The sequence below is a fragment of the Triturus cristatus genome, chromosome 9 (genome assembly GCF_964204655.1).
Source record: "Triturus cristatus chromosome 9, aTriCri1.1, whole genome shotgun sequence".
NCBI lineage: Eukaryota > Metazoa > Chordata > Amphibia > Caudata > Salamandridae > Triturus > Triturus cristatus.
Genome location: NC_140592.1, coordinates 194039317 through 194058270, shown reverse-complemented (window position 1 = coordinate 194058270; position 18954 = coordinate 194039317).

The window sequence follows — 18954 nt, the reverse complement described above, 5'->3', positions numbered from 1 at the left end:
CTGAATGCCAGAGTTTCCATTACCTTTTTGTTTCAAAACCCTACACTTGCTTTGACTTTATCTTATTCTCACAACTATTTTTCTATCCACTTTTCTTTCCTCATCATTGTTTTTCCCATTTATCTTTCTCTTTCTTTCTTCCCTTTCTGTCTTTTACTCTTGCTCTTGGTCATGGTCTGTTGGTGAAAAACAGACCTCAATCTCAGAAAACGAGTACTAGTTCCTACCTTAGACACATTAAGCCCTAGATGTGGCTGGATAAGCATACCTTACATAGAGAGCGCAGATGGAAATGTGCTTCACATGGAATAGTACTACTGGTAGAGTCGACTGGTAGCAGAGTTAGTTTGTTCAATCTTTGGGTAAATTAAGTTTTTAGCTAATAAAAGCCAGCATTGTTTTACGTTTAGCTTACAAACATGTGAGTCTTTTCGTAAATCAGGAATGTTGTTGCATGTACTTCTTGCCCTATGGCTTTATAATCCACTTAACAACCTCTGCAAGCTTGCTGAATGTTTTCCAAGCTTTACAAGGATAGTGTTCACTTCATGTTCCATGCTTTGGCCACTAATCTGTCTGACAGATTTCAGCACTATTTCTGCAATTACCAGGGTCTCGTCTAGTCATCATAAATTTAGATATTCCTAATTCAACTCTACAGTTCTAATTAAATCAACTTTTCCCAATGGTGAAAGTTTGAGATGATGTTGCTATGATTCAAACCTATCTGTATGCTAGACATACGTCTCTGCAGTAGTGGACTTTTAACTTAAACATCTAACAATAATCTTTTCAAAATTTTACTTTGCAATTTAATCCTTTTAGGGATATAAAACTCCCCCAATGTTTTATTTGTTGTGTTTACTGATATCGCTCAATTGACTCTTGTATGCAGAAATGTTCTTCCTGTTCTCTTACACTACTTTTTTTAGGACATTGTAAGGTGTGGAGCCGAAGATGAAGGCGTCACTTTCACAGAGCAGGCACAGGCAACATATATATATTTTCGGCAAGTGTTGTCTGTCCATGTATCTATTGACACTGGCTATAATAAAGGCTGAAAAAACACCCTCTAGGAAGCCCCGCAAAGAAATGCACACAAACTAGTAATTTGAGTGTGTGTAGTAGTTTGAGTTAGTGCTCAAAGTTAGTGGTCAAAGTGCTAAATTGGGCAGCGTATAGAATGGTTGTATGTTTGGTAGGTTAGCACTATTTATAGTTCGGATGTTCCCAATTGCAGTTTCTAGCATTTGTAATGCAACACATGAACTGTGCATTGTTCTTGGTGCCGCATTAGGTATGCTTAGCTTGTCGAAATTAGAGGCCTGTCTACTGTAGTTAGTCAGACCCCAAACTGCATTCACATATGGACTGTTAAATTCTTCAGACAGGAAACTCAAGTTAAAAGTTTAAGTACTGACCAGCTTTCATTTGTTAAAGGGTAGAATGCTCTCAAACGTACTAATGATGGACCTGCTAAACATATGTGTGAGATCTTAAGATCTAATGTCACTTTTTTATGTAAATTTCTTTGAGGGTTGTGATGTTTCTTCCTGTGATGTCACTTCCTGTGATGCCACAGGTGATTTCATATGCCGTGGTTCCACTTGCATAGTGCCTAACTTGGTTATTCGCCCCACTTTTTTTTTAAAGACTTGTGCCCTACGTGTCATTGAATAATTGAATGCTTAGCTAGATGGTGACGGGTATTATAATATGGAGAGGGTGAAGGGTTGAGTGTATGGGTTGAAGGTGGGATGAGACTATTTATTGGGTTGGTGGGTTGAAAAGATGAATGCTGATTGCTCTAACCTTTGTAGATAACTCTTCTGAAACATGCGTTTATTGTTATACAAATCATTAAATGTAAATGGATTTCTAACTATCGCTAATTCTATAAATTGTTTGTAGATTTCATCTACATTAATTTCATTTCTACTTTCTATAATTACAAGATCTTTTCTTCCATCTAAAATTGTTGATATAAGTGGGGACAATACTTAGATCATATATGTTATTGTAATCTTAAATGGATGTACAATGAAACGCATTTAAGAAATTAGACTGCCATGAATAAATCACACAGAAGTCAGGTATGTCATCAATGTACTGTTGCTTTCATAATGCGAACTGATTCAAACCATATATCGGTTAATGGCTTTGCAATACAAGAATCCTTAACAAAAGAGTGATGTAATAACACCTGGAAGCCTGCAATGTTTGCATAAAGCCCTGTGCCTGATTTACTTTTATACGGTTGTGACATCACTTTTCCTCTATAATCAGAATATTATATTTAAGTTGTGAAGTTGCGATAGTTGCTGTTAGAGCAAGCCGGTAGTGTGAAAAGCTTCTCCCTGAGCGGACCACTCAGTGAAAACACTGCTCAAATAATTTAAAGAAAGAACAGCTTTTTATCTCACTTTTTTCTGCCTTCACAGAAAATCGAGTTATTTTCCTACAGGGGAAAAATTAATAGTAGCATTTATTTGGGCACCGGAAAAGAGAATACATCGTCAAAAGCCAGTTCTGAAAGTGACTTACATTTAAAGTTTAAAATGTGCTTATAACATTCTGCGCATTGATGTTTAATGTACACTAGATATTTCGAAATTGGCAAAAGGCAGACCTCTTTCATTAGAGGGAACAAGATAACACATTTTGACACGGGAGCTGGTGGAGAGTTAGGGTGTGACCATATATTACATGGAATAAAATATCCGATACCTTATGTAAAAATATGTTGGAAGAATCTCCATTGTGCCATGGTCTTTTAAATGAGCTCTGGATCCTTCCTCCTTCCTTTCTATCGAATGTGAACTCTTTAGTGAATTGCTATATCATCATGATCGATAGTCATGGTCTATCTCTATTCTATTTGCAATGACTTTGAGGTCTTTGCATTTTCGGCCAGGCTCTTATCACAAATAGACTTGATTATGGAAACGCACTCTACATTGGAATCCCAGCCCATGTCCTACGCTGACTCCAAACCACCCAAAACGCTGCCACACTGAACAACCCACGAAATAACCACATCTCTTCACACCTAATCAATCACCACATATTTACAGTCTATTAAAGATGTAAGTACAAGCTACTCAGCCCAGCCTACAAAGCTCTTCACAAAACAGGTCCAGCTTACATCAACCACCGCCTCAACTACTACCAACCCACTATACACCTTCGATCTGCATTCCTCACATGAAGTAGACCAGAAGGGGAGGATGCTCCTTGTCATACCGTGCAGCCAAAACCTGGAACGACCTCCTAAAACACCTCAGAAACTCCCCCTCCTTCATGGACTTCCAGACAAAACAGGCATGATCTCCCCCTCCCCCTCTGGGATGCCCTACTGATTGCCTGGATACCCTCACAGGTGATTAGCCGCGCTCTACAAATCCACATAACATACCTTTACTGCAGTTTAGCCTCCTTTGTACCTACATGCGTAACCATTTGAAATATAAAAGGAACGGTCTTGCCAGGAGTGTAACAAAGGCCCCCGTAGCCCCTGCAGTGTGGGGTGCCCTGAGCTCTAGGGGGCCCATTCAGCCCAGTACCCTGTCAGCAGAGCTCCTGAGTGTGGTCGGAGGGGGCCCCCTTCATACACTTTGCAGGTGGGCCCCCTCAAGTTTCATTACGCCACTGGGTCTTGCTAATTAATTAATTTATCAAAGATACCATTTGCGGCACTCATGGACAACTAGCTTAGGCCTTTTCCCAGAAACATGCTAAATTCAGTCTATGAATAGAGCTAAAGGCAGTTGAGAGGGAGTAGCCCTTACACTCCATAATGCAATGCACTCCATAGAAATCCCTGGGCAAGGTTCTAAATATGTTAAATATCAGGTAGAAAAAAGTAGGACCACCCACCTTCATCTGTTATATGCATGTTACTCTATCAATCATAAAGTGCCTCAGCCATTGACATGTCATCCTGTTTCAAAGTGAGTTTTCATACTGTGTTGAAGGAATCAACAAGGTCATGTATATCTTAGGATTCCTCTAACTGTTGAAACAACTGACATATTCATGAGGCCAAATGTCTGAATGTGTGTTCCCTGTGATTCCTAATCTCCAGATTTCTGAATACCTGCATCTCCCTTGAACATAGAAAGCACACATTAACTTTTCCATTGTAGATGAGCTTATAGAACATGTGTTTTGCAAGCTAGGCTGCCAAGCAGAAACATCCCTCCCCAGCATCTCCTTCTTAATTTTTGATCCGTTAGAACTGATAGTGGTGTAAGCCCTCATCAATCTAAAAAATACAAGAAGTAGGAAAATAATTGCGGCATTAATGAGCCGCATATTATGAAACTCATGAACAGATCGGATAGCATTACCTGCAGACCACAATGATGTATTCTACACTCTTGTGGTTACAAAGCAGATTTCACCAGGGCAAAGAAGGGTTTTTTTCTGCTTGATTATCGAAATCTAAGAATTCTACCAGAGTCTTATTTCGCACCTCTAAAGAACTACCAGCTTTAAATCATTGAAAGCTAGCAACAACCCCTTAATTGTATAACTCAGACAACCATACATCGATTTATCAACAATTTAAAGTAAACATTGCAACAACCAGTCCTCTATCCATTGTTTCCTGCATAGTGAAATCCTAGTCTCTCAGCTCTCTCTGTGTTCGCTCCCATCAATACCTGAAATCAGAATGTTTGTTTCATACTTTGAGAAATCTTCACCTTCTTCTGACAAATGTAATATCAGTCATTAACAACTGCATGTTAGCTCTTGCAGTGATCATCACCAAACTCATGGACGAATCATGGTTCCCCACAAGGTGAAAAATCGTATACTCACCTTTCTCCTAGAAAAAGTATGTATGAGCTGGCCTGGAATGTATTGTAGAGGCATTTAGATAGCTGAGATGTCATATAGTTCTACCAGATTATCATGAATAAACTGCTCAGTTGCCTCCAGTTGGGTCTCAACCATTGTTCTGATGGTATTTGCTCTACTGAAAATCAGGTAAGAGCTAATCACTGCTCAAGGAAAAATAGAGGCTTAAGGCCTATCTCTTCTGAACCTCCCAGATATCCTTGATACCCTTGACCGCAAAGTGCTCCTCAACTTCCTAGTATGATTAGCTGGAATTGCTAGATATTGTTTTCCCCTGGTAAACATTATTTATTAATGATCACATTGAGCAACTTTGAACAGGGATGTTCTTGAAAGTTAAATGCCTTCTGATTTTATCCCCAAAAACTATGCTAACCACATACCATCATCCCTCAAGACAAAACTGCCACTGCCATGAAATACATTCATTCTGGGGCCCCATCAGGCCCCTGACCCACCACACATACCCCAAAGGACTGCAACCCAGCAGCACCAACCCCACACCCATTCTGAATGCCTCCATCTCTTTTTGCAACCTTCACAGGTGGTAGGATGCACACAGCTGGCCTCCCTTTGCTGAAGAAACCCTTCCTGGCCCCTTCAATGCTCACCAACTACAGACCAATCTTCCTGCTACCATTCCCGGCAAAGGTTTTAGATAAAATCGTCAACACGTGTTCCACGAATACCTAAATGACTATTAACTTCTCAATGCCACTTAGTCTGGTTTTAGACATAACTTCAGCACTGAAACGGTCATCATTACCACCACGGATGATATCCTCATGACACTGGACAGAGGACACATTGCGTCCCTCGGCCTCCTGGACTTCTGTGCAATGTTTAACATCCTATGACTATGCGACATTGGAATACAAGGACATGCACTCTGATGGATTTACTCCTTACTGACTGGAAGGACCCAGTCAGTCATCCAGGCACAGTACGTCTCAAACACCAGCAACCTCATCTGCTGAGATCGACAAGACTCCCCTGTGACAATGGCACCCTTCAATGCCTACATGATCCCTATACCCAGCATTATCCGCTTTCACAAAATCAAAATCCTGTCCAGCTCGAACGACTCGCAACTCATTCTCCCTATCATGGACAAGATGCCTAGCATCGGGATTAAGATAAATGCCTGCAAGACTGGAATCTCCCACTGGATGAGGGCCAACTGCCTGAAGCGGAGCACAGACAAGACTGCAGTGGTAATCTTATGGAGGAGCACTTCACTGTGGGACTCCACATGGTTGCCAAGAGCTAGGACCAAAACCCACTTCCACCACCCATGCAAAGTACCTTGGGAGCATCATAAACTGAGGAAGGTTTTCAAATAAATCCCAACCAGTATCCAGAAAACCGTCACATTTGATCATGTCACAAGCAAACTGGTTTACGAGCACACACTCTATGCAGGGGTCAACAAAAAACTCACCAGAAGGCGGGAGACCATTCAGAGCTCCACAGCCACACTCACTCTCAACCTCCCACTCCTCACTTACATCACACCACACCTGAAGGAGCTCCAATGGCTCCCCATATACAAATGATCACAGTTCAAACACCTCACCCACACTTTCTAGGCACTCCACAACACTACCCCACCATACATCTACTATTGCATCTGTTTTCAGAAATCTTCCAGACACCTCTCTTCTCTGGCCGCCTACTTGCACACATCCCCCGCATACAGAAAACCAGATCCAGCGGTCAAGCCTTCTCTTGCATTGCTATTAAGGCGCAGAAGGACCTGCTGGTACATATAACACCCTCCTCCTCACTTTCTGAATTCCGCAAGAAGCTGAAAACCTGGCTTTTCAAGTAGTCCCACTGGGCACTAGGTGTGGCTAGACTCACACCTCCTCAGCACCAGGATATCCTCCTGAGTGATAGTTAACTCTTCAAACCTGAATAACAGAACACAACATATTACAACATAACATAACTTAATAAGAATCTATCCAAATGACTACAATTTGACTTTGAATAAGCTAAAAACAGTTTATGATGGGAAATGTCTCTGTTGCCCATCACTATTCAGCGGCAATGCATCACTCCACAGACTGCCATGTTCAATCCAGCCTGCAGATTCAGGTCTGCAATAAAGATAAGCAGATCAACCAGCACTTAAGTTGATTACAGAATACAACTACAAAGTACATGCCAGTCATTTTCTTCTTGCAGTCTCTCGACTGTAAGCCAGTGTTAACTATTTCATTCAAGGTTCTTCCAGCAATGCAGGGAAAAGGTTCATTCTTGCAATTAGGAGCAGCTATTCTGTTTAAGTGGTAAAAACGAGTTTTACTAGGTGTAGCATTTGATTTGATGTGATTCTTTGGTGAGGTAACACTATATATGCTCACTGGTCCTATTAAAATCCATCTATATTCTCCATAATTACCAGAGAAAAGAGTAAAGTTTACTAACAAAAAAAATCTTTTTTCCGAAATCCACCAATCCCTGTTTGTCTACGGTTTGGATGAACTAGTAATAAAAACTGTAAATCCCTGCCTCCACATTATGCACTTTCACCATGTTTCACTGTTTTGCAAAGTTCCTCTAACACAGCCATTGCCCAGCCTTATTTGGAAAATGACTACTACCCCAACGTACTGGGAGCTGCTATTCAAATCAGAATCTACCTACAGGCTCCTCATTACTGCAAACATACATTATAAATATTTTAGTTCATTACCTCATTGCAGAGTTCAGCTCAGTTGCATGCACATCTAGTCTACATTGTGTATGAAGCCTCATAAAGGGTGGCAAAGAGGAAACCGCCCACCAATGTTCCAAAGCTTTTTTACCATAATATCACTGACACACAGTGCAAGAGCTTTGAAGTATGCTTACTGCAGGCTTAACTGTGTTCCATCGCCTATGCTAGTCACAAAGCATGGAGTCTTGATGCCTTCTTCAACTTTCATCCTCCAAGTGACATCATTCATCTCCTATGCATTTACTCTGGCTGCTATGTTTCATCATCTCCATTGAACTTATTTTGAAAAAAACCCATCCTTAAACCTGGTCGTGGTGAGATTATGCTCTGAAAACCTGCAGATTGTACACAACGCTCCCTAAACACCATGCAGAATATTGTAAAAGGGTCGAAATCACTTTGTGTTACATATTTGGCATAAGAAACAACAGTCACATCACGTCTGCTGTCTAATCTCTCGACTGGTTACACATCAAAGAGACATTATTATTCAAAACACTTTGCACAATTTGTATTCCACGCCCACACCCAGGATACCTAATGACATCATTCAGTCCTCTCAGCCACCAATGTGTTTAAGAGTAAATCCCATGAACCTACTGGCTGTCAACTGGTCCAGGCTGAAATGATTTATTGACACATCTCACCCAACGCCACCGTCTACCATCTATAATGTTCTCCGATCCCCTGATATATTCACGGCGGACTTCCTAAAGTTCTGCAGAGGTATAAAAACACACCCTTCCTTTGGTCTACGGGCTGCCAGCTTTCAACAAGACTAAGCAGTCTAATTTATAGTCTATAAGGTCAGTCTGCATTCATTACCAGTACACACCATACCACTGATCAAACACCTGAAAGTCGCCATTACATCTTAGTTCTGCATTCACATCCAAACCATCTAAACTTGCAACTATAACTGTGGGTTAAGAAATCCTTATTTACACACAGACACAAGTTTTTGTTCAGTGATATTTGAAGGTTTCACTATCACCAGACTGTACCATGCACTGTTACATCCTTCTTATGCCAATTTCATCATAGCAGCTTCAAATGCCAGAGACACAGATCACATAACTGAGCCAGGCCCGAATTATCCAATAGATGAAACAATCTAGAGTACAACCTTTAAGAATAGGGGCAGTGTGTGTTGAAACGATACAAAAAAAGGTATGTGGGAAGCAAAAGAGGGTCAAACAGTAGGGGAAGGGGTAGTAACGGGGCGAAGGATGGAGGGTTGCAGTAGAAGGTATTTTAGAGGGAACAGGGTACTTGTTGGCATAATTTTGACTTTCCTTGTCATAATGTTGACCTAGGTACAATAATATACATCCCTGAATTATCGTGGGCATTCTGGGCATAAAGCTCACTATTTCTGGAATAATAGTTGTTAAAATCCTTGACATGTAAGGATATCCTTCATATTCAATGAAGTTGATAAAAGGGAATTATTAACTGGGTGGATGAGAGTCCACCACCAGTAAGAACGTTACTAAACCGTTAGGTCCAGTCAAAAGTTTCATTAATTAAAACCTGGGTTCAACCTCTGGTAGCTATAGAACAGAGCATACTGACTTAACTTAAAGAAGATGTGTAAATTATTTAGAAGTAGGTTAACAGTTCAAAAATCACAGCCACAACACAATAAAAAAGGCACTCAAATTTATAAAAAATTTAAAATTCAATAGGGAAATGATTACAAAATGACAAAAATCCAATACAGAGAATTACAGATATGACTTTTTAAACAAACTGAAAAAATTGCAAAAAAAATAATTGTTGTCATTCATAACGGGGTTGCATGATGTTTGAGCAACACTACGCGTGAGTGCATGCACATGCGGTTTATTGTCACTGAAGTCCATTTGTAAAAGCTTTGTCACCTATTTTTTCTCACTCAATTTCTTTTCTGAATTCCTTTTCTCTACCTGCCATGCGCTTTCAACAATCTCCAGTGGTATTGTTCTTACCCTAACATTGACGTGAATATATAAGATTGATGGAGTCATATGTTTTCAGTTACATCGTGCCCTGAAGAAGGGATTCATACATCCCGAAATGCATTGGTCATCATGGTATTCAAGCGTATTGAAGATGGACATGAGGACAATCATGATGTGTTGATGATCATTTTTGAAAAACGTTTTTGAATGCTGTTCAATATGCAAACATTATGATTTTTAATGTTGATGTGTTTCATGATTGAAATTAAACATTTATGAATTATATTGAAAAATGTGGAGGTTGATTTTGATTTAAATCTTTGATTAACTGTATTAGGAGTTTAAAGATTAGTTGCTGTGAAGCCAGGAATCAGATGAAGTGTCACTTGTGAGTTATGTTCATGTAGTTGTGGAGGCAGGCTATCTCCTCGTGGCAGCACGCAGAGGCGATTCAGTTGTCTAATTATTGGTTTATAAGTAAACAAAGAGATGTGCGCAGAACTACATAAATTTATAAGAAAAATAAAGCACCTCATGTAAGTCAAATGTGACCAAGGTGCAATTTTCAGGCCAACTGCGATGAAGCCTGGGCCAGATACACTAAGTAGATTGGGCCTCGTGAAAATTTGGATGTGACATGTTTTTTTAAATCAATCAATCAACTTCGATTTGTAGAGCACGGCTAATCACCCGAGAGGGTATCCAGGCACTGGGTTCTTGCTGGGATCAGTCCAAAAGCCAGGTCTTGAGTCTCTCTCTGAATTCCGGAAGAGAAGATGCTGTTCGGAGGTGAAGGGGAAGGTCATTCCAGGACTTTGGGGGTGAGGTAGGAGAAGGATCGGTGTCCGCTGTAGCTTCCGCAGATGTGGGGAGTGTGTGCAAAGGAGACAGAGAGCAGGTGTCTGGATGGTTGGTGGAAGTTCAGGGGGTGGTGATTTATGCTGGTCCTTGGTCATGAAGGGCCTTGTAGGTGTTTGTCAGCATCTTGAAATGGCATCTTCTCTGGATAGGGAGCCAGTGGAGGTTCCTGAGGTGTGGGGTGATGTGGGTCAGTTTGGGGAGGTCGAGGATGGGTGTGGCAGCTGCATTCTGAATCTTCTGAAGTCTCTTCAGGAGTTGGGTGGTGATTCCTGTGTGGATCGTGTTGCTGTAGTCCAGCCAGCTGGTAACTAAGGCTTGATTGATGGTTTTCTTGGTGCTGATGGGGAGCCATATGAAGATCTTACAAGTCATGCGGAGGGTGTGGAAGGAGGCAGAGGATGAAGTACCGGGAATTTTAAGCCCAGCGGTGCAGGGGAACACACCCTATGACTTCGGGTTCTTCCTGTTTCAGACCTACAGAAACACAGAGTCTTCTGGGTGAAGTCAAAGATCAGTTTATTGGCTGCAGACCAATTACAGGTATCCAAGAAGTACAACAGCATGTATGTTCTTAGGAGACTTCTGAAAATCACAGAAACGGGCTTCTCCTTAAATACAAAATATCCTGCTTCAGGCATACATTCCTAGTTTTATGGCATGGTCATTTAGATGTATACATTTCAAACGAAAAGGCAGAGTCATGATGACCATCCCACATTCCAGTTAAGCCAGCCTGCAATTATTTACCCAGCAAGGCTCAGATCCCACATCAGATATCGATAGGCCCCAATAAACATGAGCATCTCCTGTTTGGAAAACAAGCCATAAAGCAGGAACAGTCAGGTGAGAAAGAGATTAGCTGGAGGCTCATGTTTAATGTAAAGGCTTTATGGTGTGTCAAGCCCTGATGCTAATCACAGGTGGCCAGAGGACGGGGAACTCGTGAGACCGGACTGACCTGGGGCAGCGGAGCCAAGCTGCCCAGGTCACAGAAAAGTCAAAGAAAGGCACATGTGCTCTAAAAGGCTTGTATTTGCTTCATGCTATGTAGCCTATGTGAGGGCAACCATAAGATGGCCACCGCTCTAAAATGGAACCCACGTAGTGATGTATAATAGCGTATACACAGTGCATTCATAGCTAAAACGTTACACAAAGCACTTGTACATACCGCATTAACCATTCGCGGTTCACTAATACCGGGATAGACAGGGGTAGGGCCCTGCCTCCTACGCGGTCCCAAATTCTAAAGTACGACAGACCCTCCTTTTGCCCTTACATAGGCAATAACTATACTCATTTCAATCCGAGTCTAGGTCAATATTCACGAAGTCATGGAGATGTTGCTGTAGCATCATCCTATTACTTAGCTCGTCCCTCGATACAGGTTTCCTTACACATAATGTAGCACAGAGGCCACATATCGCAGGAGCACACTGTATGCACAGACAGAACAGGAAAAGGATGGCTAAGATCATTCCAATGACCATCAGAGCTTTCCAACCCCAGGCAGATATCAGTTCCCAGAACCACCCCACCAGTGACCAATCTCCTTTATCCACGTGTATGGACTCAGATATTTTTTGTAGTTTGGAGATGGCTTGATAAACTGTTGGAGCATTGTCTGGTATGAAAATGCAACAACTAGATTGGATAACCTTACATACCCCACCGCAGTCTGCAAGTATGACGTCTAGAACCATGCGGTTCTGCAAAGTCATGAGGCGATCCGCCTGGAGCTCAGCTGTCAAATTACCAAGGGCACCAGCCGTAACATTAACAGTGGATTCAACCACACGAGTCAGCTGTCTCAGGTTCCTACTATTAACCATAGGTCCCCAAAACGGCAGGAAACCCAAAAAGAAATCTCCCGCTTCCTGACCGGCAGTATCCTCCTTACTAATCACGCCTCTCACAACTCTGGTCTTGTGATAGTCAGAGGCGGCAGTAAATGTTGGCGGTAGCAGATTTGCAATATAACATGTGCCCGAGAAGTCAGGGGGCAACCATGTATATGCTCGGTCATTGCAGATAAAATATGTACCCTTGGCAGCCAGAAACGCAGGGGAAAACTGTGACGGAAAAGTGTACGTTTCAGTACAGTCACTTCTTCCCAGTTGAGCTCTAGGATTCTGACCATTACCTTGTAAACAGAACCGACCTATGTGGGGTACGACCCAGATTGGGGATGAGATTTTTCGCTGTCTTTCACCCAGACTAATATTATACCCCGTCGCGTTCCACCCTACATAAGCTCTCAACTCTTCTTTGGGAATAGATGAGTATGCATCGATATCTCTGCTCATATCGACAACTCCTTTCATTAAAGCTTTGTTATTGGTGCTAGGTCTGATGGAACGCGGTTGTCGCGGGGAGTAGGCATCTAATGCAAAGAGAAACATGGTCTGGAATGCACATGATGATCCATTGTAACTAAACGTCAGCACTAGATAGGGAATACCCTTATTAATGGTATGTGGCATTAAACCACACACCCAGCAATTGGTTGTATTCATCACTAGTTGGTGCTGGTGCAGGAGCTGAATAAACGAGTTGTTTACAAATTCAGACCGTCTAGCTTGTTCATGTTCAGGCAGAGGGTGAAAAGAGTGTGAGGAGAGGAGACAGTAGGAGGAGGTATAGGCTGTACAGTGGGTGCAATGTGCTCTTGAGAGGAGAAGAATACAAATCCTACAGTAAACACTACCATACTACATAATACAAACAGGCATAAAAATACAAAACGTTTGCTCTTCATTATTTTACACATTCTTGCTTTAAAGTTCATTTCCTCAGTGAGTCTCTCCATCTTAAAAAACTCCATCCTCTGAGCGTGCCGCTCGCGGTGGGTGAGTATCTTCTGCTAAGGAGTACGCCTGTCAGTCCAGGGAATGCCCTAGACCAACCAGAACCGTCGACCTAACGTCTTCGACCTGTACCCCAAAGTCTTGGCACCGCGACCCTGCGGCTGAACCCGGATGGTGGTTCGAAAAACAAAAATCAAGAAAGTCCTTCAGATGGGAGAGCTCTGGTTATCAAAAAATAAAAAGGTAAAAGAAAAAGAATGTTTATTTGTCCATAGGCCTTGGTCTTAGATTATAATGAAAACGGCCAGGTACTGTCTGATCTTGAAACAAGAGTTCAGGCTCTGTAGTGTCCAATCGAATTGACGGTGGCACAGCTTCTTGCAAAATATCGTCACTTTCCTGTGCTGAAGTTGTGCCTTTTATGCGTGCATCACTGAACGGCACAAAACGAGGTACAGTGTCTGTTTCAGAGTCTGCGATACCCTCCTGGTCCCACTGGTCATACGGCAGAGGCAAAGGGATCCTTTTCACGTGGGCGCGGTGGATCCAGTTCTTCTTCCCCTTTACTCGAACAGCTGATCTTGTAGATAGAAGTACGAGATGAGGGCCGATCCAACGAGGCTCATCGTTGCTCTTGCGCTGGAAATTTTTTACCAAGACCCATGTGCCTGGGTCGATAGGTTGTCCTGGAGCCTCAGAGGCCTGGGGGAGAGTATCATGCACCTGTTGGTGTAAAACACGTAATTTAGCCGTTAATTCATACAAGTATTCAAGCAGTACTGGATGTTCGATTTCACTGAATTTTGTCGGTCTTGGCACACCCCATACATTAGCCGGGCGGCCAAAAACGACCTCGTAGGGACTAAGTCCCACTCGTGAATGCACAGTCATTCTGGTGGACAGGAGTGCTAGAGGCAGAGCGTCAGGCCATTTAAGATCTGAGCTCGCTTGGATTTTGGCCAGTTTGAGTTTTAGAGCGCCATTGTAGCGCTCTACTAATCCAGCTGATTGGGGGTGATTTGCAGCGTGGAATTTCTGCTTTATCCCTACTCCCTCACACACATTCTTCATCACTTGACCCACAAACTCACTCCCATTATCACTCCACACCATTCTTGGCATTCCAAACCTAGGGAAATATTCCTTCACAAGGGCTTTGGCTGTGGATAGAGCAGTGTTGTCCTTTAGGGGATAGGCCTCTATCCATTTTGAAAAAGCATGGACAACCACCAATACATATTTCAGGTTGTTGCACCTTTCATTGTGGATAAAATCTAGCTGCAAAACTTCAAATGGATATGATGGAGGCGCAAAATGACCAGCTGGAGTTGGGGTTCCCCTACCAGGGTTGTACTTCAAGCATACCATACAATTCTTGACCACATTCTCTGCACACTTAGGAATTCCAGCATTCTGCCATACTGGAGCCAACAACTTACAAATTCCTTTCGAACTGATATGTGCCATTCCATGTGCCATAGTAACCACTGGAAGCACATATGCATCAGGTAACAACCATCGCCTATGTTCTGACAAATCAATCCAACAACCATTCTCATCCAACTTACCCATACTTTCTCTCCACTTGCTCAACTCTTTCTCTGTGTCTTCAGCTTGAAGGGACTTTACACTCTCTATTGTGTTTTCACACATTCCAACATCACCAACCCATCTGGCAGGGCCTGCAACATACATTCGAGTCTTCACATCTTTTGCTGTTTCTTTCGCGACTTCATCAGCAAACGCATTACCACGACCAACATCATCAGTGATTTTCTTGTGCGCACTGCATTTCATAATCGCAACTTGTGATGGTAGGGTCAGCGACTCAAGGAGATCATTCACCAACTTGCCATTCTGAATCTTAGCTCCATGCGAAGTCAGGAACCCCCGTTCTTTCCACAATCGCCCAAAACTATGAGCCACGCCAAAGGCGTACTGGCTATCCGTATATATGTTCACTTTCATTCCTTCAGACAACACGCATGCTCTCATAGGAGCAATCAATTCTGCTGCTTGAGCCGAATTTTGTGGCACACGCGCAGTTTCCACAATCGTGTGCAAAGTCGTGATAGCATATGCAGCAGTCGTATCACCATTTGGAAGCTTAAAACACGAACCATCCACCCATAAGGTACCATCACACTCAGTCAGGGGAGTATCTTTAAGATCTACTCTCCCTTTCGTCTCTTCTTCTGTTCTGAACAGACAATCATGTTGCTCAATCTCATCTAGGTCTGCTGGAATTGGTTATAGTGTAGCTGGATTCAACGTGTTGCATCTCTTTATGTGAATATGGTTTGCTAACAGTGTCAGCTCATATCCAGATAATCGCGCACTAGTTAAGTGTTGTGTCTTGGTCCTGTTTAACAATGTGTCCACAGCATGTGGAACCATAACAATCAATGTGTTATCCATTACTAGGCCAGCAGACTGTCGAATAGACATAGCTGCGGCGGCTGTGGCTCTCAGACAACTTGGCAATGCCCTCGCTACCGGGTCCAAGGTTGACGAAAAATATGCGCATGGACGCGGTCTGTCGCCAAAAGGCTGTGTTAACACTGATAATGCGCAACCATCTTTCTCATGAACATACAATGTAAAAGGCTTGCTGTAGTCAGGGGTACCCAACACAGGAGCTGAACACAATGCATCACGCAATTCCCAAAAACTTTTCTGACACTCTTCAGACCACGGAATAGGATTCGGTGTGTCTTTGCATGTTAATGCTAACAAAGGTTTTGCCAACAAGGAAAAATTGGGAATCCAATGCCTACAGTATGAAGTAATGCCCAAGAAAGCACGCACTTCTCTCTGTGTTCTTGGCACACTCAACTGTGCAATGGCTTGAATTCGTTCTGGGGTCAGTTTCCTTCCCTCCTTCGATAAGAGATGACCTAAGTAGGTCACTTCTTGTCGACAATATTGCAGCTTTGAGAGAGACACTTTGTGATGAAAGGCAGACAAATGACGCAACAATGACAAGGTAGCATTTTTGCAAATCTTTTCAGTATCCGCGGCGATTAGTAAATCGTCAACATACTGAATAAGGATAGCGCCACTAGGTAAAACAAGTGCATCAAGCTGCGCTTTTAAAGCCTGACTATATATTGATGGACTCTCACAATAGCCCTGGGGAGCACATTTAAAGCGGAAGCTTCGACCTCCTAAACTAAAGCCAAAAATGTCTCTGCTCTCCTCTGCAATTGGGATGCTAAAGAAGGCATTCTTTAGATCGTTCACTGAGAACCATGCAGCGGAGGCTGGAATCATAGTTAAGAAGGCAGTTATATCAGGGACAACTGGAAACTGTGGTACAACAACCTTATTAACCTCTCTAAGATCAATCACAAATCTGTAAACAGGTGGCTGTGAAGGGTCCGTTCGTTTTAAGACAGGTAAAACAGGACTATTGCAAACGTTGCCTCTTGTCTCTTCAATTACACCCTTTTTAATCAAATCACTGACAATTGCTAACAATGCTTTCTGACCTTCATTGGAGATCTTGTACTGGGGAATACGTGGCAATCTGACATTGGCTTTTAAAGTGACCACATATGGCGGTATTTCCAAAAGACCCACATCATTGGGACCAGTAGCCCAAAGGACATCCAGAAGGGATGACAATTCAGGTGGCATTGCATTTTTAGACAAATACATTGGGGAAATCACTTTCTTGCCTAATGTAAGTTGTACTCCTGAGGGAGAACAATATAGCGTTGCATGCAATCTTTTTAGCAAATCTAATCCTAGCAAATTTTCACCACAACCTGTTGTTAGGATGAGGGGTGCTTTTAGCTCACACGGTCCAACAGAAAGTGACATAGGACTAGAAATTGGGTTCCTAACTGGGGCGCCAGAAAAACATACTGAGACATTTATTTCGCCAGACAAAGGCGCGCCAGGGAGTTTTGAATGCATGATTGAACTCTTTGCAGCACCAGTATCCAGCAGAAAGGGCTCCGTTACATTTGCTGTAGTTACTTTAACATAAGGTCCGCTCTGATCCACTGGCACTGAAACAACCCCCTCTCTCTGTCTATGGCTGTCCTAGTAATCATTATCTTCTACATTGTCGTCTTCTGCATAATAATCATTATTGTAGTACTGAGCTGTATTACCAGACGCATTGGCTTGCTGATCAAAGCTATTTATGGTATTTTGAGGCGGAAGAGGACGCGCGTTCTGGAGAGCATTTCCATGCCCTCTACCCCTAGGAGCTTGCTGACCACCTCTACCTCTTGCGCCATACGCATTACTGTTACGCTGCATTAATTTAGGGCAACTATATTTAAAATGCCCTTCCTCTTTGCAATATGAACATTGGTTGGGACCTACAGGGATTCGTGGTTGATAATACCCGTTCATTTGCTGATTATTCTGAAACTGTTGGGGCTGCTGATAGATACCTTGTGTTTGCCTATAATTACTCTGTCCTCCACGTGGCGGATAAGCCTGCTGCAAGAGGACCTTTGTTTTTAGTTCTTTCATTTTCTTATCTGTTCTATCCTTCTCATCTTTGTCTCTATTTTCATAATACTGTGCAGTAGCCAGTATTTGTGCTGAAGAGGAAACAGCCCAAGAACTTTCTGAGTCTTTTAATTTTTTACACAACTCGGGAAGTAGATTCTGCACAAATGTATCAACAAATAACCGTTGGCCACCTTCAGTGCTCATGCCTTGACCACTGTGGTCGATAAACGTTTCTTCAAACCTGGTGAAGAAATCAGACACTGTCTTATCTTTCTTCTGCTTACATGCGGATAGTTTATCCCAATTTACGCGCATCGCAGGCATTATAGTTTTCATGTAGGTAATAATTCGACCAGGGAGTTCTGCTACTAGAGGATCAGGTTTCGCGCCACCAACTTGGCCAGCATCTGCAGCAATGATATTAGCCCATGTGTTACCCAATTCTGCAGCGTGATCTACATTACGAATGGATCCCCATAAAGGCTGTGGAACAACATTCCCAAACAACATATCTATGTCAGCCAAATTCATTACACATTATTCTGCACTTTGTGATAACTCCTTATAATAACCAGTAGGGTTTTTACGGGGGTCAGGCAATGTCTGCTTAAGTGCTAACACCTCAGATCTCTTCCATGGGACATGCACCCAAACACGCTGAAAATGTGCTGGAGCAGCAGCAATACCTTGAGCGGCATTAGCCGCAACAGCTTCTTTCCATACCGGAGGGACTTCTCTCATAGGGTATTGTCGCGCTTTTCCCTTCTTCCCCACAGGGAATTCCTGTTCGAACAATGATTGTTGACAATCACCATTTCTGAGGGACAGTAATGTTGCAACTGCTTTATCTACATTGGGGCCCACAATTGTACCTTTTTCAAAATCAAATCGCACTCGACACAATTCCTGTGGGTTTGGGTTTGCACCATTATCCTCCAATTCCTCACACAGGAATTCACACATTTTATCAAAGACATACCTCTGTGTTGGGGCATCCCATTGGTGAAAAACGGTAACAACTGATTCCACATCATAGAGTGAAGGGAAACCAATCCACCTACGCGCCAGATGATCTAACACCTCTTTCTCGTCGGGACCAGGCAGCTGACTGCGCAATTGCTTACGCTGTAAGGCAGGAGTCGCACTCGATGACCCAAAGAGAGGCGACATTAAACTAGTAACTACATTAGCTAGTCGTTGTCGTGCTGAAGGAGAGGTTGAGGCGAAAACGGGGGGATAGACAGAGGGAAGAAAAACAGATTCAGATACAGGTACCTGGGTA